At 43.6% G+C, this 23084-nt stretch overlaps 1 protein-coding gene across 1 annotated transcript in view; it reads left to right on the top strand.

The window, feature by feature from the left end:
* NR4A1 (nuclear receptor subfamily 4 group A member 1) overlaps window positions 1-23084 on the top strand; it is an 88950-nt gene that overhangs the window by 1256 nt on the left and 64610 nt on the right. The gene's annotated exons all lie outside the window — the stretch shown is intronic.

Raw genomic sequence — 23084 nt, 5'->3', positions numbered from 1 at the left:
AGGTCCTTTAACCTATTGTAATTGCTGGTCATCCTTATTTTCTTTGTTTGCATGTTCCAGATCTTGAAAGTCACTACAGATAAAGAATTGCCCAATTAACTGTGTTCTATTTTAGTGTTGAGCCTGCCAGTGCATGCGCTAGCTCATGCATCTCCCTTGCAAGAGACTGTTTTGTGCAGTAAAGGGCTTGGACCCTTCCCTTCGCTCACCATTTTCTGGTCTTGTGTGGCACTCTTCTTTACAGCCTTGTAATTCATCACTGCAAGGCCTGGCATAATTTCCGTTCATATGTGTGAAAAGGGACCAAGTACTGATTGATTCAACTTAATCAGTGCCAGTCCGCTGCGCCCAATGTGATTGAGGTATTATTTTGTACTTTTTAACTTCTAGGGCCCTGCAAAACTGGAGACGTGTGACTGGCAAAAACGTGCCCAGCAAGACAAAAAAAACTGCAAAAGTTGTATTTTTTTTCTAGCTAACTTTTTTATTTATTTTGCCAAGCCTTTTCTCATTTTACACTCCTGTTTTCTTTTGTTTTTGCGCGTGGGCGCTGTTCTCAAAAGAGGACTATATTTAGTAATTTCTGAAATGATGCTTTAACACGTAATTGTGCAGTACACCCCAATCCAAAACAATCTGTCCCACTTTGAAAAATAATCTGCTCCACTCCTGTCCAAAACAATTTGCCCCACGCCAATCCAAAACAATCTGCCCCATCCATTTATTTTCCCCACTGCAGTCCTTACCACTGCAGTCCAAAACATTCTGCCCCTTGCAATCTGCTGCACTCCAATACAAAGCAATCTGCCCCAATCCATTTATTTTCCCTACTGCAGTCCAAAACATTTTGCCCCTTGCAATCTGCTGCACTCCAATACAAAGCAATCTGCCCCAAAACAATTTGCCCCAGTGCAGTCCAAAACAGTTTTGCCCCAGAGCAGACCAAACAGTCTGCCCCAGAGCAGTTAAAAAAGTCTGTCCCTCTGCTGTTCAAAACAATTTGACCTGCTTTAATCCAAACAGTCTGCTCCACTCCAACCTGCCCCATCCCAGACCCAAACAACCCACTCCAATCCAAAACAATCTGCTCTAATCCACCTCACCCAATCCACTCCACCCCACCCCACACCAATCCAATCCACCTCAGCCCAATCCAGTCAAGTACAATCCACCCCATCTCACCTAATCTGCTCCAATCCATCACACCCACTCCAATCCACCCGAATAAAGACCACTTCTGCTCATTCCCACTCCAGTCCATCCCCACCACCCCAATCCATCCCACTCCAATACTATCCACTTTAATCCAATCCACTCCACATTAATCCACCCCACCCAGTCCGATTCACCCCACTCCGATCCACTCAGTCAAATCCACCCCACTCAGTTCACCTCAATCTGATTCACCCCACTCTGATCCACCCCAATTTAGTCTGATCCACTCCACTCAATCCAATTCACACAGTCCACCCACCCCACTCTGGTTCACCCCACTCCAATCCACTGCACCCCACTCAGATCCCTTAATCTGTTCCACTTAAACCGATCCACTCAATACGATCCACCCCACTCAGATCCACCGCACCCCATTAAATCTGATCCACTACACTCAGATCCACCCCACCAAATGTGATCCACCCCACCTCACTCGGGTTCATACCACTCTAATCCAACGCACCCCACTTAGATCCACTCAATCTGATCTGCTTAATCCGATCCACCCCCTCCAATCCATGCTCCCCATTCAATCCAATCCACCCTACTCAGATCCACTCAATCTGATCTACTTAATCCGATCCACTCAATCCAATCCACTACACTCAGATCCTTCTAATCCGGTCCACCACACTGGTCAACCCCACTGTGGTCCACTCCACTCAATCTGATCCACCCACTGCCATCCACCCCACGCCAGTCCACCGCACCCCACTCAGATCCACTCAATCTGATCAATCCATCCTAATCCGGTCCACCCCATCCAGTATGATCCACCCCACTCAGATACCCTTCATCCCATCCACCCCACTCTGGTCCACCACACCCCACTCCAATCCCCACTACCTGAATCCACCACACTGTACCCCAATTGAATCCACCCCACCCCATTTCCTTCCACCCTACTCCACTCCAGTTCACCCCACTCCAAGCCACTCCAGTCCTTTGAATCCAATCCACTCCAGTCCATGTCAATCCAATCCAGCTCTATACTCCTATCCAAACCGCCTAGTCCAATCTAATCTACCCTACTTGAATCTACCCTAATCCAATCTCATCCACATCACTCTATTTCAATCCACCCCACACCAGTCCACCCCATCAATCCACCGCACTCTACCCCAATGTAATCCTCACCGCTATGTCAATCCACTCCAACCCACTCGACTCTGACCCTTTCTGCCATTGAACCACTGAACTCTACTCCCCTCTACTCAAGTGCATGGTACTGTACCCCCCCCCCCACCCATTCTACGACATTCCAACAAATCCACTCTGACACTCTTCTCCCCCCTCTCCACGTCACTTACTTTTAGCCATGCTGAACAACAGCCACACTGGTGTACAACATGGCAAAACACATGCCCAAAGCCAATAGCTCTTGTGTAAGTGAGACCTATTGGCTTTGCCAATACTTGCTAAATAAATTAGAGGTATTTGGAGAGATTATCAGGAGTGGTGCTGCACTGGATCTGAGAGTCCACTCTCGGCATTAAAGCCTGAGCTTTGATCGAAAAAAGAACAAGCCATTGTCATTTGATTTTCGGGTGGACCGTGCAGAGTGCTTTGAGATTTCTCTAGCCACTGAGTTTCGGTGTGTAGCCTTGAGGACATAGGTAATGTGATTGTGCCTGCTTAAGTTTAGCTTTTGTATTGTTGTGGTATTCTTGGTAATTTTCTGTTTCGGTGTTTTGGGAGCCCAGTGTAAAGCCACTGGCATACTCGAAGCAAGACAGCACTTTTACTCTGACAACCAGAGACACTTTAAGTGAGGAAGATGCTCTGAAAATTCAGAGGTGTCCAGGTCTGATGGTTTTTCCAGCTTTAGTATGAGCTGAGCGTTGCCAGTATGCTTCTAGCAATTAAACTTGAGTGTCTGTGTGTTATGTCAGTAAAGATAGGGAAACATTACATAATTAACATTACATAAAGGAGCTATGATTGAGCTTTTGGGATCACTTACACAGTTAGTAAACTAGTGTGCAGAGTAACATAAGCATAGTGATTTTGTCTCTTTCTCCATGGTATGTCGTAAACCGTTTTAGTGAGGACCTGGCTTGGCAGTTCGGGCTGGACTATTCCCATGAGGAACAGGATCAAGACTGATTTGCATATGGCTGGGTCCAAACTGGGGTGGCATGGTGAGCAAAAGAACGATGGATTAAACCCAGATCTGTGACTGGGGGTGAGTGTTTGACAATGTTCAGCATTCCGTCCATCACTTGTTGTTTTTGCTTTGTCGCCCTAAGTGGGAAGGGTATGCCCAGACGTGGGTCCCGTGCTTCCCATGCCACTGGATTCAAGCTAGCCTGGCTGATGAGGGGTGAAACCCCGAAACCGGTCCCAGGATGCTTGTTTCCGGTCCAGTGAGGACCTGGCTTGGCAGTTCGGGCTGGACTGTTCCCATGAGGAACAGGGTCAAGACTGATTTGCATATGGCTAGGTCCAAACTGGGGTGGCATGGTGAGCAAAAGAACGATGGATTAAACCCAGATCTGTGACTGGGGGTGAGTGTTTGACAATGTTCAGCATTCCGTCCATCACTTGTTGTTTTTGCTTTGTCGCCCTAAGTGGGAAGGGTATGCCCAGACGTGGGTCCCGTGCTTCCCATGCCACTGGATTCAGAGCCACTGGATTCAAGCTAGCCTGGCTGATGAAACCGGTCCCAGGATGCTTGTTTCCGGTCCAGTGAGGACCTGGCTTGGCAGTTCGGGCCCAAAAGAACGATGGATTAAACCCAGATCTGCCCAGATCTGTGACTGGGGGTGAGTGTTTGACAATGTTCAGCATTCCGTCCATCACTTGTTGTTTTTGCTTTGTCGCCCTAAGTGGGAAGGGTATGCCCAGACGTGGGTCCCCTGCTTCCCATGCCACTGTATTCAAGCTAGCCTGGCTGATGAGGGGTGAAACCCCGAAACCGGTCCCAGGATGCTTGTTTCTGGTCCAGTGAGGACCTGGCTTGGCAGTTCGGGCTGGACTGTTCCCATGAGGAACAGGGTGAAGACTGATTTCCATAGGGCTGGGTCCAAACTGGGGTGGCATGGTGAGCAAAAGAACGATGGATTAAACCCAGATCTGTGACTGGGGGTGAGTGTTTGACAATGTTCAGCATTCCGTCCATCACTTGTTGTTTTTGCTTTGTCGCCCTAAGTGGGAAGGGTATGCCCAGACGTGGGTCCTGTGCTTCCCATGCCACTGGATTCAAGCTAGCCTGGCTGATGAGGGGTGAAACCCCGAAACCGGTCCCAGGATGCTTGTTTCCGGTCCAGTGAGGACCTGGCTTGGCAGTTCGGGCTGGACTGTTCCCATGAGGAACAGGGTCAAGACTGATTTGCATATGGCTGGGTCCAAACTGGGGTGGCATGGTGAGCAAAAGAACGATGGATTAAACCCAGATCTGTGACTGGGGGTGAGTGTTTGACAATGTTCAGCATTCCGTCCATCACTGATGCTCAGCATTTGAAGCAGGCTGATGAGGTGAAGAGGATGAGGGCAACCACTCAGTTGAAATCTATATTCTTCAGGTCATCAAACATTGCAATTGGCACCAATTTGGTTCCTTTTCCAGACAGGAAACCAGTCAATCAGAGGAGATTGTTTTCTTTGAGGAAATCAGAAATTTGTATGAAAGCTTGCTTTATTAATGAGTTTCCCGACGAATGCTCCATCCGATATTTGCTTATAGTTTCCAGAGTCCTATTCATCAAGCCCTTGCTTCTTATGCCGTGGTTTAATGAATGAAGTTCTAAGTTTGCTGGGGAACTCGCATATTAATAGGGAAGAGTCAGTGATTACTCTGGTGGGGATAAGAGCAGATGATGAAAAGAGAAGGTTTTTGAATGTGTTTAGGGTCATGCGTCAGTTGGAAGTCTGAGGATCATGACTTGCTTAGTTCACTGGTCTTTTATGGAGAGTATTTCAGACATACAGAGTTTTGCTTGAGTGGTTTTGGTGCTTGAAATATGAGTGAACAAGTTCTCACAGATTTTTCTTCATGGACTGGGACTTTTAGGCTGCTTGCTTTTTCAATAAAATAATCAATCAGCAAATTGAAGAGCTCTTCCAAGTAATGTGCACAGTTTAATTTCCAATCCTTGCTTCAAAGGTCATGAATTTGAAGTGTTCTTTAGTTTGGCATGGACGGTCACAGTAAAAAACATGAGAAGTGTCATCACTTGTCTTACTTGATTGTTGCTTTTTATATTGTGTAATGTTTCTTTTTTTTTTTTTTTTTATGTCAGTGCTGTGTGTTTTTCTCCAATGTATAATTATTTCTCTTTTTGTGATTTCTACAACTGAGTTGTCCCAGCCCACCTTCTGGCAATGCAAGTTTCTGAGACTTTAATAGGAACTGCTTTTGTTGAAGTTGTGTGCGAGCCACTGTGTCATCCATTGGTCATTTACCAGATAGTGGCACTCAAAGTACTCTCAAGATCAGTTTCTCCCATAGTCCTTTCTGCGTGTTTGTATTGGAGGCTGGTGAAGAGGGAATTTGATGTGAAGGTTGAGTTCAAAGATGAAGGTTTGATGATCACCTACAGGTAGTGTGAATGTTTCTTGTAACTTAAATCAATGTTGAGGTTAGAGGGTAGGGCCTTCATACTAGAGTCTCTAGCCACTCAGGTTGGAGGTACGTTCTTTATTTCATATTATGCCTTCAGTTTACAGCAATAGCGAGTAGGTCCTGTGAGGTCTTTATTCTTCCTACAGCTGTCCCTATCTCATGGCTTCTTCTGCAGACCACAAACCAACTTTCTATCACATCACTTACTCCGCATGTCACTTTCTGCATTCCAGACACCAGCTCAGACATACACGGAGTGGGAACACACAGGATAATGCACCCCTTCCCCTCCTGCAAACAACAACAAATAATTTCCTTGCATGTAAAATAAAGGGGCAAGCATTCACAATTACTCAACCTCCAACATGTATAACTTACGTATTCATGCAACAACAACCTGTGAAACTCTCCAGTGCCCATGCAGAGGCACATAGGCAACAAATAGGAGTCACAGAAACTTGGCAAGACGTGAGACTCCCCATACCTCTTGTCAAAGAAAGGAACATGACAACAACTAGGTTGTGACAACTGTTGGACAGTGGCCTAAGACGTGAAAGTCTTGTGACCTCCGTGGACATGAGGCCCTACCACCACGTCTGCACACTCACAGTGACACCTCCAAATATTTATGTACATAGGACATGGAGTCACGAATACCCAGTCAGGCGTAAGCCCGGGCACAAAACCCACCAGTTTCCTTCAACAAGGGTTTCACCTCATACCCCAGTCTGCACATACAAAACAAAATGCAAACAGAAAGTGTAACTATACATTACCATAACTCGAAACTACCTTGACCAGACTTCAGTACAAACCTGCAATCACAACTATTCTCATTCACAATTTCCCCAGACATCTGTATGAGAGTACTAAACAATACAGCACAAGAAACTTTCACACCTTCTGCATCTTCCACAAGCAACACACACTTCTGTACAAGGACAACACACAGCACCATACACGAGCACACAGTGTAGCCTAAAATTCAAACAAACCAAACACAGTCACAATAGCTAGCCAGACGAATATGATCAAGTGCTAAATAAAGCACATAATCTCTACGCTGTACCATGCCACCTGAAAACCGACCAGAAAAAGTCAAAATATCTTCCAAACACTATGATGAAAGCCTCCAGTAGAAGCTTTTTTTGTAATTTATTTTTATTCAGTAGTATCAATCATACACAGAAAGGTTTTCACAAAACTCTTGATTCCACTTGTGTTACTCATAACATAAATATGTACTTATAAAAATGTTGCAAATATAAATAAGGCTTATGAAAAAGCATATTCAATTGTGTAGGGATTGGCCCTTTCTGCAGGATTTCATCTATCTTTTTTTTGGCTTCTGACCTCCTGTTTGATTCTGTGCTGAATACCGTTGTAGGACTCTGGGCACTTTTTCACTTTAGCAGTGGTGAGAAGTGGTAGTGCTCTTGGTCTAAATGGTATTGGTGATTGGTTTATCCATGATTGGCATATTTGATTTACTAGTATGTCCCTAGTAACATGCAGTATGTGTGCCTAGGGCCTGTAAATCAAATGCTACTAGTGGCCGTGCAGCAGTGATTGTGCTACCCACATGAGTAGCCATGTAAACATATCTGCTAAATTTGTTTTTCACTATTGCAGGGACTATCTCGCCCATAGGTTAGCATAGGAATTGCCTTAACATATCTTTTAAGTGTAATTCCCCTTTGGGAGCAGATGGCCACAAGGAGTTTGGTTATTTTGGTGAAGTTATTTTTTAAATTGTAAATTTGAAAATGCCACTTTTAGAAAGTGGGCATTTTCTTGCTTAACCATTCTGTGCCCCTGCCTGGCTGTGGAATACACATCTGGATCAGGGTGACATTTAGGCTGTTTGTCTAGAGTGAATTCACAGTCACACAAAGGGGGCTGAGGTGTGCCCTGCATATCCGTATGGGTCTTCCTGGGCTTGAATGGTGGGAGGAGCTGACCCTTGCACCTGAATAAGGTTGTGCCTGTCCTTGCACAAAGCAGTCTCCAACCCCTTGGTGTGTGACTCAGACCAGGACAAGAAAGGCAGGGTCTTATTCACTACAAAGACTTTCCTTTGAAGTTTTCCTCATTTAAAGGCAGAAATTAGTATAAGTAGTGGACCTCTAAGTCAACAACTTAAGAATCCTTCTGAACTGAGGACGTTCTGCCAGGAAGAAGAACTAGATGCTGTAGGAGGGACTGCCACTGTGCTTGCTCCTTAGCTCTGCTGGCCTGCTGCTTGATGCTTCTGTCCTGGGAGTGAAAGAACTGGACTTTGCTTTCTTCACCCTGCTTCCAAAGGTTCTTCAAGGGCTTGGACTGAGCTTGCCTCTTGTTAGAAGTCTTAGGGACTTTAAAGACTTCATCTGCCAGTACCTGGGTTCTCTTGCTGAGAATCCTGACTTGCCAAGTAGTGCCAAATCCAGTGTCTGGACAATTAGGAGATAGTTCTGGTGTCACCAAGAAGAAACCAAGTACATCAACTACAGAGTGGCTTCAGAACCAGCACCACTGAACAACCCTGCGCCGCTGCCTGAACTGGAGCCGTAGTCCTCACTGAGTGCAACAAATGATGCCGCACCTCCTGAAGTTCAGCCACAGCTTGAGCCCTGAGTGATGTGTCCCCAATGTCTGGGACACCCGACTCCGCAGCACCTGTGGCCCGTGGTGTGATCGCAACACCACAAAGTCGACACCTCACGGCTTGACTTGCTGGATTCATCGACCCTCCTGGATCGTAGGGAAAAGATGCCTTGCCACAGATGCTGCATTCACCTCACCTGCAACTGTAAGGAACAGACGCCTTACCTCCCTGGTAGCAGTATGGAACCGACACTGCACCTGCTCCAGCGATGCCTCACCTTCCCGACTCGTACAACTTCTTTGTTTCCTCATCGTTTTAAAAGGGTACTGTGCCTGGGGTCCATGCAACTCAGTTACCATCCTGCCCTTCCTTGCGAGTGGCGTTGGACTGTTGGGAACGACCCTGTCAAGACATTGCGATAGCCCCAGTTGGAACTATTGTGTTTCTAAGCGCTTTACTGAGATTTAAGCTTTAAAAACTAGTATCTTTGCTTGTGTATGTTATATTTTTGTAATTTTGGTCTTGTTTTACTCAGATAAATATTGGCTATTTATCTAAACTGGTGTGGGGTACTTTTGTGTTGTTTTCACTGTTACTGTGTGTACAAATACTTTACACATTGCCTCTGTGATGAGTTTGATTGCTCGTGCCAACCTACAAAAGGGGTGAGAAGTGGTTATTTTAGCTGTGTGACTCTCTTACCTTGACTAGAGTGAAGATCCCTACTTTTGGACAGTGTGCAAACCACTGCTAACTAGAGACCCCATTCTAACAAATTGACAAAAGAATTACAGAGAATTCATATAAAATTTAAATTGACAAATAAAGTGCCCATATCTATCAATTTTTACATAAAATCACATAACCTCGTTCATTAGGAAAAACTTGCCCAAGCTGGTCATATTTCCTCAGTTCATTAGTTCTTCTGGCATATAGAAATTCCAACTTCCTTACGCTTTGCATTTTTGCCTGCCATAGGCTAAACAAAGGACATCTTACTGATTTCCAGTGTTGCAAAATTATTGATCGCACGATTGAGATTGATATGAAGATAAACTTTTTCTTACTTTTTAGTAGTGTCCCATTATTAGCTGGAAGTCCAAATAACAGTGTTGATGGAACTGGTGCCACCCTTTTCACCAGCTGCTGGCTTACAAATCTAAATATTTGCTCCAGAATTTCACCAATACCAGGACGGCATAGAAATATGACCCCAGTGCCCTTTTGCATCTAAAACATTGGTTTGAGACATTGTGAAAGTTTGTAGGTAGAAATTTAGGCATATAGTACAATATTCATCTGGCAAATAATTCCATTCTCTTAAAATTGGCAGCTTTAAAATGTTTATAGTCAAAAAGCGAAATCTCTTACTTTTTTTTTAGGGGACATTTTGTGATCGGTTACTGTTTGGGTTTTAAGTAAACAATTCAGAACCACTTGGCCCTGCATCTCCTGTTGAAAAATTGTATGCCAGCTGCCACTTCTAAGGATTTTCATTTAAAAGAGGTTTTAACACCTGCTACATAAAGTTCTGTAGGACTGGAGAATAAGATATTCATTGTACGGGCAGAGACTACACCCACTTTCATTAACTTGTAAAATAACCTGACCCCAGGTCTTTCACGTATTATTTATAATAAAATCAGCTATTATTTTAAAGCCCAGGTCCTTCTATTGCTCTTGGGTCTGATACATGTAACCCCAGGCCCTTACAATCCTCCATTGGAAAAAAAGAAAGTCAGTCTAATATCTTGTATTCCAGACCAAACTCATTGTTTCAAAGTATCATCTATTTCAATACCTTATTTTAATGGCTCGTATCTTTGTTTTATTTATTTATTTATTTTTTGGGGGGTGCATTATCAGGTTTGTAAGAAAAAATGGAAGTTGAAGCTCTGTCTCCTTATCAGTAATCTAAGAAAAAAGTTATTAAAAAAATGGTTAAAAAAAAAGATATGGATAGTGCACCACTGCGCAAAGTCAGTAAAGTCCAGTAACACAACGTTGTCTTTTAAAAATCTTCATTTTTTTATTATTGCTTTTTCTTGAACAAACGAGCAGTCAGCCAACGTGTTTCGTCCTACACAAAAGGACTTCTTCAGGGCTGAAATGTAACCCAAAAAGAATGTATATATCACACCAGGACAGAAAAGACACAATAAATACAAAAATAATTTAACAACAAAAAGAAAATGTACAAAAACATACAAAAAATATATACAGAAAATCACCTCAAATACACATACTTATGGTCATAAAGAACTCATAATCATAAGAGACAAGGGACACATGCTACCAGGAATGTTATTCACATGTATAGTCGATGAAGACATATATATTAATATATCACATGACACATATTACTAATATTTACAAAGACAAAATACAAAAAACTAAATATAAACACATTTTTTTTTTAAAAGGATATAATCTACATAGTTATAAAGATTTTTATAATATCGCCATCATTCTGTAATTTTTAACAATATATTGAAAAGAAAAAATAATAAATTTTTTATATATAGAGAAATATTATATCAAATACATCATACCTTTTATATTTGCATGGTCTTTAAATTGTCTTTCCATATTATTGGAATTAAATGTCCAACCTATTATTACTAAAAAGAATGACAACACTATGTAATATCCCACGGATTGAGAAACGAGTAACAACCAAAATTATCGACTACCCACTCATAAATTTAATATTTTCAAAGTTTTCAAAAGATGGAGAATTTAAAAAGAGGTTAACAAACTCCATAAACAAATAGCCCTACATAAATGGCCAAAAATACCACAAAGAAAGACCACCAAAAAGAGCCCATAATATAATTTTTTTTAAAACACGAGAAATTGCACTCTAAAGATAATAACCAAAGCTTTTAAGAATAAATATAGCTATTTCTATTTTACAGAAAACCACAGCTCATAAACCATAACCCCACAAACCTACAAGTGCTTAGACAAAAACATATATTTACAAATTCTAACACCACACATGTACTAATATGCTATTAATTTGTGTTATTACTACAAAACAATCCCAATGGGAGAGGAAATTAATAGGCATACTACAAAACAGCGTTCCACAGGATGACATTTACAAAGAAAAGGCATTTGTGGTATATTTAAATGTAAATGCCTAGTCCTCGATAATACTGCCTGAAATGTCCGTGAAGCATGTGAAATTGCAATCAATTAGTAACCGCTTACCCCATAACATAAGGGATCAGCCATGTCCATCCCGGTCGGCAAAGAAAGTAAACTGAGCCCAGCTTGACATCCGCTTTTAAACCCTAGGCAATCTAGATAACAAGATTATTTGACACCGGTGGCATACTCATTGCTATGGCGACCGTTCTGGACTAAGAATAGTTGCCATCTTAGGTAAACAGATAGGCCATTTTTTAATGGTGTCATCCATTCTATAAACAGATGTATAGGATCCATCTAGCATTATACGGGCTTAACAGGAGTTTTGATAAAGCCCTAAAAAGTAAAAAGAAACTGATACTCTATACTAATCAGGACCTAAGATGCATATAAGTTGCTATAGCGACTATTATACGATAAAATTACTCTTCATATCGCATAAATACGTCGGCCATTTTGAACTGGTGTCAACTATACTGAGAACCAACGGAGCCTAAGACATTCTTATAATAAAGCCCTAAAGTATAAAGCTTACAGACTACGCCATGTTTTATTAACCTGACATAGGAAGAGCCACGAAAAACTGATCGTTTTAAAATGGGGTGTCAGCCATCTTAGAAGGATGTAATCAATAACGTAGATGGTGGCAAAACAAGGAGGAATATTGATAAGACATTGTTGGGGCTTGAAAATGATTTTAATAAAGCCCTACAAGATAAGAAGAGAAAGATTATCTGTGATGAATAACACACAGGAAACATACCTGTCGCTATAGCGACCATAGTACCATTGAAATATTCGCCATAAAGGATAAAGGCATCGGCCATTTTGATCTGGTGTCAATTATACTAAATGTATATAGTTAGCGCTTCATAGTGAGTATGCAAGTGGTTCATGAGTATGCCAAAGGTTTCAATTAAAAAAATAAAAAAAAATTAATAAAATAAGCAACAGTAGGCACCCATGTCAAGTTCCCTGGGATGTTGTAATTTGCGCTGCTTCGCTGGAAGTGATGATGATTCTCGCTATAGTCCTGAGTATTAATTCATTAAAATTTTAATAAAATGTTCTGAAAAACCTAAGGTACTCTGAAACGATGCTGACCAATTGACTAGACCAAATGTGTTTTTTTAGCTTCTGTCATTATAATAGCAGGTTTGCTCTTATTCACTGTAAAATAATCAATGTCCTGTATCAAATAGCTGGTGTTAGTCATCATGGATCTCTGAGGAGGAAATACATTTTGATACTCTTGATTCAAGTTTTGTGCAACCAGAGTAATTTGATTAGTTAAAAAAATCAAAAAGTAATTTATAATCTGCATTAAGCATACTAATATACCTATATGAGTTGGGGTTATTTGCAGATTAGTCTTTTTAAGAGAGCTTAATAGGACTGATTCTGAGAACAAGTCTGGGCTCAAAGTGTCAAAAATATTTAAATTCATCATAAAATCCTGGCGGTAGAAAGAAACTCCTCATAAACCTCAATAGGAGTTCCATTGTTTCCATTAGCTATGGCAATTGCCATAGATGCCAAAGCTTCCTTTAAGTACTTCAAAGTAGTGATTCAGAAAAATCTTGTGAATACTGTTACTGTTGGGGGTTTGTTCATAACGAGATTTATAATCTCTAATGTTATTGCTGTTTGTACTTTCGATGCACAGGCTAAAATCTCCCCAATATGTTTGCTTTCTTCATACAATTTCTGCAGAGTGGTTCTCTCATGTACTAATTAGTCTTTAAAAAAAATTAAAAAAAATAATAAATAAAAGTAATGTAACTTGTGTCAAGCTCAGACTATTGTCTTGCTTGTGGAAAATGTCTGTAATTATATACTTAACTACATTTCCCCATCTAAATTCTCCTGCATCTTTTCTGGTTATGCCGTTTGTTTGTCTTTGCTGTGTATATGATCACCTGGCCCCTAAAACATACTTTTAAATGTTTCCCAAACAGTTAACTTTGGGGGCAGAAATTATATTGAGCTAAAAAAATTCCTCAGTAGACATCCAGATTTCCTCTTTCCCGTTTTCATTGGACTATGGGGATTTATCAAAATTTTGCCTGTTACCAACACTCCCCTACTTACCTCAACTTGAAGCTTAATTGAAACTAGCGAACGATCTGAAAAAGCATTTCCAAAAATTGCTGTATTTATTGTAATTAATGATTGAGAGAGATTTGTTTTAAAGTAAATCCTTGAGCTGATTTAAATTACTTAGAAAAGTAGTTAAATTGTCTATGACTAACATTTTCAACACCCCAGGATTCTAGCAAACCATAATCAAATTTGATTTGCTCAATTACCACAGCAGACTTGGGTTTCAATTGTTTTTTATCTTTATGCAATGCATCATCTGCTAGTTCTGTAAAACATTAAAGTCGACTCTCATTATGATAGGGCCATTGGTGTTTATGATTAAAGTATAAATCTGTTGTAGAGAAGCATTTTCATCCTCTTTAACACCATAATAATTTATCAAATTAAATTGCTGTGAACCCAACAAAGCCATCACCCACAGACACCTTCCTTGATTCTCTCTTAATGGTCACAATTTCCCAGTTAGCACCTCTTAGGCAAAAATATGGCTATTCCTTAAAATGAACCATCTGCTGATGAAACATTTGCTTTGTCAATGTGGTTTAACCATGTTGTACATCAGCATGGCTGCTGCTCAGCAGGACTGAAAGTTAATGGCGCTGAGTAGAGTAGCAGAGAAAAGCACTGTGTGGAATAACATAGACTCGAGTGGAATGGCACAGGGTGGCGCAGACTCCAGTGGTTTAGAGTAGGGTGCGTAGAGTGTGACAGAGTGGAGTAAAATATAGTGGGGCAGAGTTGAGTGTAGCAGGATACAGTGGGATGGAGTAGAGTGCAATGGAGTGGCATAGAGTAGTGTAGAGTGGCGTAGCAAAGAGTAGTACAGTTGTGGGTGTAAGTAACTAAAGTGTCAGTAGATTTTGCATTTAGGGTGAAAGCAACATAAATAAGAAGCCATATGCCTGTGTTAAAGGTAGGGAAGCACATTGCATGTCCAGGAATAAAACGGAAACGCTTACAAACATTTTTTTTAAAGTGTGTTTAATTACAAGGAAGAGTAAAGAAGAGGAAGAACGTGCTTGGCCCATGCTCTAGGGAAGATCTAACACTGAAAAGAGACGAAAGGCTAGAGGAGCTAAGCAATCAAAGATTGGAAATTAGAGTAATGAAAGCAACTAATGGTATGCTTTGGGTGTGTTGTACCCTCACTGAATAGCAAATAATACATCTTGCAGCAAAGCATATGGCTGTGTAGGCGAGACCTAAAAAAAGGCATGTGGAAAAAAATCGGACGAGTATGCAGCTAGGGTTATTTGACTTAAAATGTATCTCCTGCCTAATGATCACACTAGGGTTTAGTGTTTTTATCCAGTTCACACCTACCATATAGTTACGGCCATTAGGTAAGCCGTTTATGTTAAACAATATAACCTTAATTGAAACTCACATGATCCGACGTTTCATGTACCGTTATCAGCTATATATATATATATAGAGAGATAGATATATATATATATATATATATATATATATCTCTCAATCAAACTAAATTTTGTCATTTAAGAAATTCTCTTGATACATCTAGGAGACTGCCATTTATTTCCACTTTCATTCTGTGACACCTGCATGACCTACCTCCCCTGATGCAAACGAAACCCCCCCGTGCTGCCCGAAAAGGGTATTTATTACCTGTCTTACCCTTTTGATGCCTTTGAACTCCCAATTGGTGTGTGCCCTGGTTTAGAACCTTGAGCTCCGTTTAATAAAGACGCCTTCCTCCTCCCTTAAAACATATTTGAACAAACAAAATAATCCAAAACTCCCCAGATCAGTCTCCGGCAGATCATCCCCCTCAATAGCTTGAATATAAACTCTGCATTGCCTAGTCCTACTGCATTCGTTTTTGCTTGTTTAAGTAGTTCAGAGCTTCCAGTAGTGAAGAAAAAGCCTAAAATTGGTCTTTATATGACTATTTTTTGAATGCTGATAAATATCAGCTTGGGCCCTGCTGCTTTTGAGGTGTCGCCATCATCTTCAAAGACTCCATCAGCGTCACCACCTCCACCGAAGACCCCCCCCTCGCCGCTGAACACCTGCATTTTCAGATTCGCACCGACCCAAGGACCACCCTCAGAGGATCCCTCGTCTACCGTCCTCCCGGACCTCGCGCCTCTTTCAGCGACGCCATCACCGACTTCATCTCCCCGCACGCCCTCGCCTCACCGGACTACATCCTCCTAGGCGACCTCAACTTCCATCTGGAACAAAACAACGACCCCAACACCACCACCCTGCTCGACAACCTCGCCAACCTCGGCCTCAAACAACTGGTGAACACCGCCACCCACATCGCCGGACACACGCTCGACCCTATCTTCTCCGCCAGCAAACACGTCTTCTTCAGCCACACCTCTGCCCTACACTGGACCGACCACAGCTGCGTCCACTTCACATTCCGACGCGAGACCTCCCACCTCCGCACTCAACCCATCCCTCGTCGACAGTGGAACAAGATCCCTGAAGAGCAACTCTTCTCCGCTCTCGCCGCCAACCAACCCACCCTCACCACCGACCCCAACGACGTAGCTCTCAACCTCACAAACTGGATCTCCAACTGCGCTGACAACCTTGCTCCCCTCAAACGCACGTATCGACAGACCAACACCAAAAAACCTCTCTGGTTCTCTGACACCCTCAAAGAATCAAAGAAAACTTGTCGTGCCCTTGAGAAGGCCTGGCGCAAGGACCACACCGCTGACAACATGACCGCCCTCAAGAACGCTACACGCGAACACCACCACCTGATCCGCACTGCCAAAAGGAACTTTTTCACCGACAGACTAGACAAAAACAGCCACAACAGCAGAGAACTCTTCAGCATCGTCAAAGAGTTCTCCAACCCCAGCGCCAACGCCAACGCCGTCACGCCCTCACAGGATTTGTGCGAATCCCTCGCCACTTTCTTCCATCGCAAGATCAGCGACCTCCACGACAGCTTCGGACACCAGACCCAACCATACACCACTGAACCCGCTTCCCCGGACATCACCCTCAACAACTGGACCCACATCAACACGGAAGAAACCAAATCCATCATGAACTCTATCCACTCAGGCGCCCCTTCGGACCCCTGCCCGCACTTCATCTTTAACAAAGCCGACGACATCATCGCCCCGCACCTCCAGACCGTCATCAACTCTTCTTTTTCTTCTGCTACCTTCCCCGAATGCTGGAAGCACGCTGAAGTCAACGCCCTACTAAAGAAACCTACGGCTGACCCAAGCGACCTGAAAAACTTCCGCCCCATCTCTCTTCTACCTTTCCCAGCCAAGGTAATAGAAAAGACCGTCAACAAACAGCTGACCACCTTCCTGGAAGACAACAACCTGCTCGACCCTTCACAAACCGGATTCCGAACCAACCACAGCACGGAAACCGCCCTCATCTCAGTCACAGACGACATCAGAACCCTGATGGACAACGGTGAAACAGTCGCCCTCATTCTCCTCGACCTCTCGGCTGCCTTTGACACCGTCTGTCACCGCACCCTAATCACCCGCCTACGCTCCACCGGGATCCAAGGCCAGGCCCTGGACTGGATCGCCTCCTTCCTCGCTAACCGCTCCCAAAGAGTTTACCTCCCTCTGTTTCGCTCAGAACCCACCAAGATCATCTGCGGCGTACCTCAAGGCTCATCGCTCAGCCCGACACTCTTCAATGTCTACATGAGCCCCCTCGCCAACATCGTACGCAAGCACGACATCATCATCACCTCCTACGCCGACGACACCCAACTTGTACTCTCCCTCACCAAGGACCCCGCCAGCGCCAAGACCAACCTACAAGAGGGTATGAAGGACGTCGCAGATTGGATGAGGCTCAGCCGCCTAAAGCTGAACTCTGAAAAAACGGAAGTCCTCATCCTCGGCAACACCCCGTCCGCCTGGGACGACTCCTGGTGGCCCACGGCCCTCGGCACCGCACCGACCCCCGCAGACCACGCCCGCAACCTCGGCTTCATCTTGGACCCTCTTCTCACCATGACCAAGCAAGTCAACGCCGTGTCCTCCGCCTGCTTCCTCACTCTCCGCATGCTCCGCAAGATCTTCCGCTGGATCCCCGCCGACACCAGAAAAACCGTGACCCACGCCCTTGTCACGAGTCGCCTGGACTACGGCAATACCCTCTACGCCGGGACCACCGCCAAACTCCAAAACCGCCTGCAACGCATCCAAAACGCCTCGGCCCGCCTCATCCTCGACGTACCCCGCAACAGCCACATCTCCGCACACCTGAGACACCTGCATTGGCTCCCAGTCAGCAAAAGGATCACCTTCCGTCTTCTCACCCACGCACACAAAGCCCTCCACAACAAGGGACCGGAATACCTCAACAGACGCCTCAGCTTCTACGTCCCCACCCGCCCCCTCCGCTCCGCTGGCCTCGCACTTGCTGCCGTCCCTCGCACCCGCCGCTCCACGGCGGGTGGGAGATCTTTCTCCTTCCTGGCGGCCAAGACCTGGAACTCCCTCCCCACCAGCCTCAGGACCACCCAGGACCACTCCGCTTTCCGGAGACTCCTAAAGACTTGGCTGTTCGAGCAGCGATAACCCCCCCTTTCCCCCCTAGCGCCTTGAGACCCGCACGGGTGAGTAGCGCGCTTTATAAATGTTGATGATTTGATTTGATTTGTCAGTCTTGTCCCTGAATTTTCTCCTTCAGCCAGCTGCCAGAATATACGTCTTGTCTGAATACATCTGAAACTTCATGTCCTTTGAACCGAATATTTTTTTACTGAATAGCTTGAAAATAAATCAGTTCCTTTATCCAGAAGTCAGAAAAATTCACCAGTATAGTTTGTGGGTGCTGTGTGTTTTGATTTTGATGTGATGGGACTCCACGCGCGGGCATTATTGTTAAATGTGTTGGGGGGGTGGGAGGGGGTAAAAAAAGCTCATGCTTTTTTCATAAGTTTAGCAATCAGACTGCTCACGCCCCCTCCCAACCCCCTGCATTCCTCTGCCTTCACCTGTGACGGTTTGCGTCAATATTAGGATCCAGACCTACATTATCTTTTTGCTGGATAGTCTACTATATTATTATTATTATTATTATTATTATTTTATTTATATTCATTGCCCCTTTCTGATTGGGACCCCCATTGGTCTCTAATGTTTCTTTCTTTTTAGCCTCTGTCTAAACAATCTACAACTAAGCTAGTGCCTGTACGTCTCCCATTATTAAATGGATGGCAGCTCTTCTTAATCAATACGTCTGTCCCATACATCACCAATTGAGGTTTACTTGGGCCAGATTTATTATCTGTTGAGAGAGATTCTGTAGTTTTAATTAAATCTGAGAGATCTGGGGGTTTTGACAACAGTTCCTGTGTAAGGCTCAACTTCATTCCCCCTGATTTAATAGGTGGGGGCACCAGTAGCCCTGGTGGTGTCGCTTGATGTCTCGCCTGGAGAAAAATTAATAGGTGAATTCCTCCCAACAAGGTATCCCAGCTATATACATGCTGAATTCATATTTTGGGCCGTTAATTTCTTAGCTAACTCCCTGGCTTGAGATATCCACCCAAGAAGCCTTGAGCGTTTTTTCTGTTGACTTTCTAAGGAGCCTTTAGCTTTCCACAGGGAGCCTCTGATTTGTGACATACAATCGGGGTAGATAAAGGAATTCAATAGATTTTGGGTAGGATGGCATTCAGGAAATCCAGCTAACTAACAACTCAAAAACTGTTCCAGTCTTGCTCCTCTTGCCAGACCTCCGTCCGTATTACTCCAGCTGGATCTGCTTCTGCTTAATTGCTCCACCAAATGCCTTTAACACCTGCTCGCCTCACTGGGCTTCTGGAACACCAAACTGCTCGGATCGACTCTGGTCTGGCATGGTTAGTATCTGCTCCTGCTATATGTGTCCTGTATTTTGGATTCTAACAGTCCCTGCTAGTCCCCACTGTGTTTGTCCATAATGGCGGTGGTGGTCTGCAAGAGGTGAGGGGACAAGGTAAGACTTCATCAGACTCGGTCTCAATTGCGGTGCATAATGGGATCAAGCAACCCCTCCCACTTCCCATTAAAAGCTCATTGGAAAAAATATTGAAACATTGACACATCAGTCAAACAATTGAGCAATACTACCAATGAGTCCAGAATTAATCAAGTAAATAAAAACTTGCTTACAACACATTAAAACTACATTAAATACTACTATTCAAGCACAATATTGACCGGCTCCATTATACTCAAACTGAATAAAATTCACCACAGAACAATCACAAAAGTACTTTGCCTCCTGTACCCACAATCCTGTTAGATCTTATCAAACTTGTGGCAGTCCCCCACAACACCACGGGGTACTACCTTTGAAAACATTTTCACTCCACTGAGTGCTGTCTCTCGCGACATGGTACATCTCTCCTCTCACACCAGACCAAGGGGTACTCTCCCATGAAAATTTTATCGACAAGGTACTACTCTTCACCAACTATCCAAATGCAACTTCTCATGTCAGGATATTACACTTCCCCACGTCTTTATTCCAGCGGGTATTTCCCTTGCAACCACTTACAACAGAGTACTACTCTTTCCCTTCATAGCAGACCTCGCTGTATTTCCCCCTCCCATGCAAATTCTCAAAAAATGGTACTACTGTTCCCCAACGCATACCCTGAGATACTCTACGCATGCTGCCTCTGGTGACTGGGCAATGCTCTTTCCCCAGTTTTCTTCAACACACACTCAAGTGTATTAGGCTCCCTTTATCTCACCACGGAGTAGATACTCCTTCCCACATCAGCAACACTTGGACAAGACCAGCTAGCACATATCTACACAACAATACATGGATGATTTCTACACCCTCCTCCCCTTCAATGCTAAATAGGATACAAGCTTAATCGTAATTAAATGCTCACACAGTACTCCCAAAACAACCTACAGGTGGATAATTTAAACTTCCAAACCTGTTTTGTGATAGTACTATTAAGCACACACCAACCCCTACCAGAAATTGCACTTCCCAAACATCAGAAGTCAGCCTACATGAAAATGTACTAAGCCAATCCATGCGCTACCACTAAGATGTATACAGCACACATGAATACAAAAGAATCAATGATCAAACAATTCTCCAACCTAATGTACCTCACAGTATCAAAGTACATTTCTTAACTGAAGCACATCAGATAATACAAACACTATGAATACCAGTATCCCCGCTGACTAACAATGTCCTTTTTAGGGTCGAGTCTGCGTTGCTTGCGCATGCATATCGCCAGCGACACACTTTAGGTATTAGAAAAGGGCTCGGAGCCCCGTCGACGTCACGTCAGTGTCTTTCATTGGAAAGTTGGCTTTCCTGTTAGAATCCACTTCTTTTGAATAGTGGAAGGCACACATACGTCATGCCTTTTTCCGGTGGTTAGCCCTCCTTCAGCGCAGCGGCCAAGTACAGAAAACATGCAAGGCTCGCTGGGTTTGTGGACTACTTTTTCTCTGTTTTCGCAGCGCGATCTAGCCGGGCAGAAATCGAGCGCTTCACATACTGTCGACCTTGTTACACAGTTAATTGCACTTTTGCCGGTTATGCTCATAATTGCACTTTTGCCGATAGGCATTATTATGTGTGAACTGTAGCAGCGCGATATCGCTGTATTTTTCTTTTATTGCAAGAAAAATCCGGTTGGGAGTTTACAACTGTGAACAGCGGTAACTCCGACAAATGCGAGACCCTAGTGCATTGCAAATTGTTAACATTGCAATTGACAAATGCCAGGCAGGCAATGTTTCGACTTGAAATTAGTTCAGGGGACAGTATTCCCTTGAAAAGTGGTCTCATTTGTCTCAACAGTGTCATAGAGATAGCACTACTCCTCTTTCTAAATTATTCAGGCAGCTTTTGAAAGTCTTTCCTCAACATTTCCAAACTTGTCCCAATCAAATATCAGCTTACTGACTACCTTTATGAAGTCAAAGTCTACGTAGCCAGCACCTCCACTTTGGCACCTAGGGGAGGGTCCAAGGCGTTTGTGAGTGAGCATGTGAGAATGTCATGAGCAATTTGCATTGGTATGCCCCCAAACACCACACCATCTTCTTTCAGCACCAACTGACTTGCGCTGGAGAGGGAAGTCCCCATTTACCTGGTGCTTTGCATTGTCAGACGCTCTTTGACCATTGTCTTGCCAACTGCACTAACAGGAGCGCCTTCATCTCCTCTGATCACACTGCACTGGACATCGTCAAATATGAAGAATTCACATAGGACCCTCCTAAGATCTGGGCCAGTCTGTGTCACAGTCAAAATCCAACTGATCACTCGCCAACACTGCTCATTATGTCACCATTGACATTATTACTGCATGAAACTTTGTGAGTCACTTCAGAATAATGCTTACTGCAAAGCAGATTTCCTCCTGCTTCCCACTGTTTCCATATCATTGCCCTTAAGCTCACATCCAAACAATGGGATTCATCACCTCAATTCAAAACTCTCCTCGGGGAGCTTCTTGTCTGTCAGACTTTGTCAATCTTTCTTGCTGGGCTCCTTCTTCCCAGCAGCTTAAGCCAACCCCACTTGACAATGGCGTTGGAAGTGGGCGGGCCCAAACTGGTTCTCCAAGCTTTCAGGGCCCTCTTCTTTTTCACAATCAGCCTGTGTGTCTGGATGAAACGGCTTCCAACTGCCACCAGAGTCTTAATGCATTTTCATGCAGGTCTTTAACTCCTCTCCAAAATGTTGTGGCTAGAGGGTAGGGTCGTCATACGAGAGTAAGGAACCACTCAGGTAGGAGGCAAATTTATGTTAGGCTCTTGCCTTACACTGCAGGCAACAAGCCACCCTTCTATTACATCATTCAGTCTTGGCATTCCAAACATCAGCTCAGACATACGGGTGATGGGAACAGAGGATACTACAATCAGTTGTTTAAGGGCTATGAAGCATGGGCCGCCAAATGAGTTGTAGCAGTGACTAGTTGGAGGAGGTCAAAAGCTTACTTTCTCGTTCAGTCACTCCGTATTCTTTATTTGATTAAAAGCTAATCATAAAAGATATAGAAATTAAAAATCAGAGTCAAAACAAAGAATATTGAGCCTTGTTCTGTCATATTTCAAACTGTCGGACGAGTAACTTTTGAGAAATACCAATGTGATTATGTTTGGAAAAGGACATGCACCACCACCAGGAGTTTGGGGACAGGGTGATTCAAATGGCTGGTGATGGGCACCTCGGCTGGCCCCCTCTTGAAGAGATGTTTGTGAAAAGAGTTCTGGTGTTTATGAAAGGATACCACTGTATCCCAGTGGATAGAGCAGTGCTCTAATTGCAAAGTAAAAAAAAGACAGAGTAGGTGATGGCTGTCTTGAGCTTTTGAACCATTCGGAAAACTTGAAAGAATATGTGCTAGGAATTTATAGGTCACATTCAGTGTTTGCTGCAGTGTTCGTGGATGTGGGAACGAAATGGTTGAAGGTTGTATTTGTGAGAGAGTGCATTATCTGTTGAAGC

Source organism: Pleurodeles waltl, chromosome 4_2 (genome assembly GCF_031143425.1).
Source record: "Pleurodeles waltl isolate 20211129_DDA chromosome 4_2, aPleWal1.hap1.20221129, whole genome shotgun sequence".
NCBI lineage: Eukaryota > Metazoa > Chordata > Amphibia > Caudata > Salamandridae > Pleurodeles > Pleurodeles waltl.
Note: the sequence above shows the minus strand (reverse complement) of the source record. Positions and strands in the feature narration are given on the sequence as shown.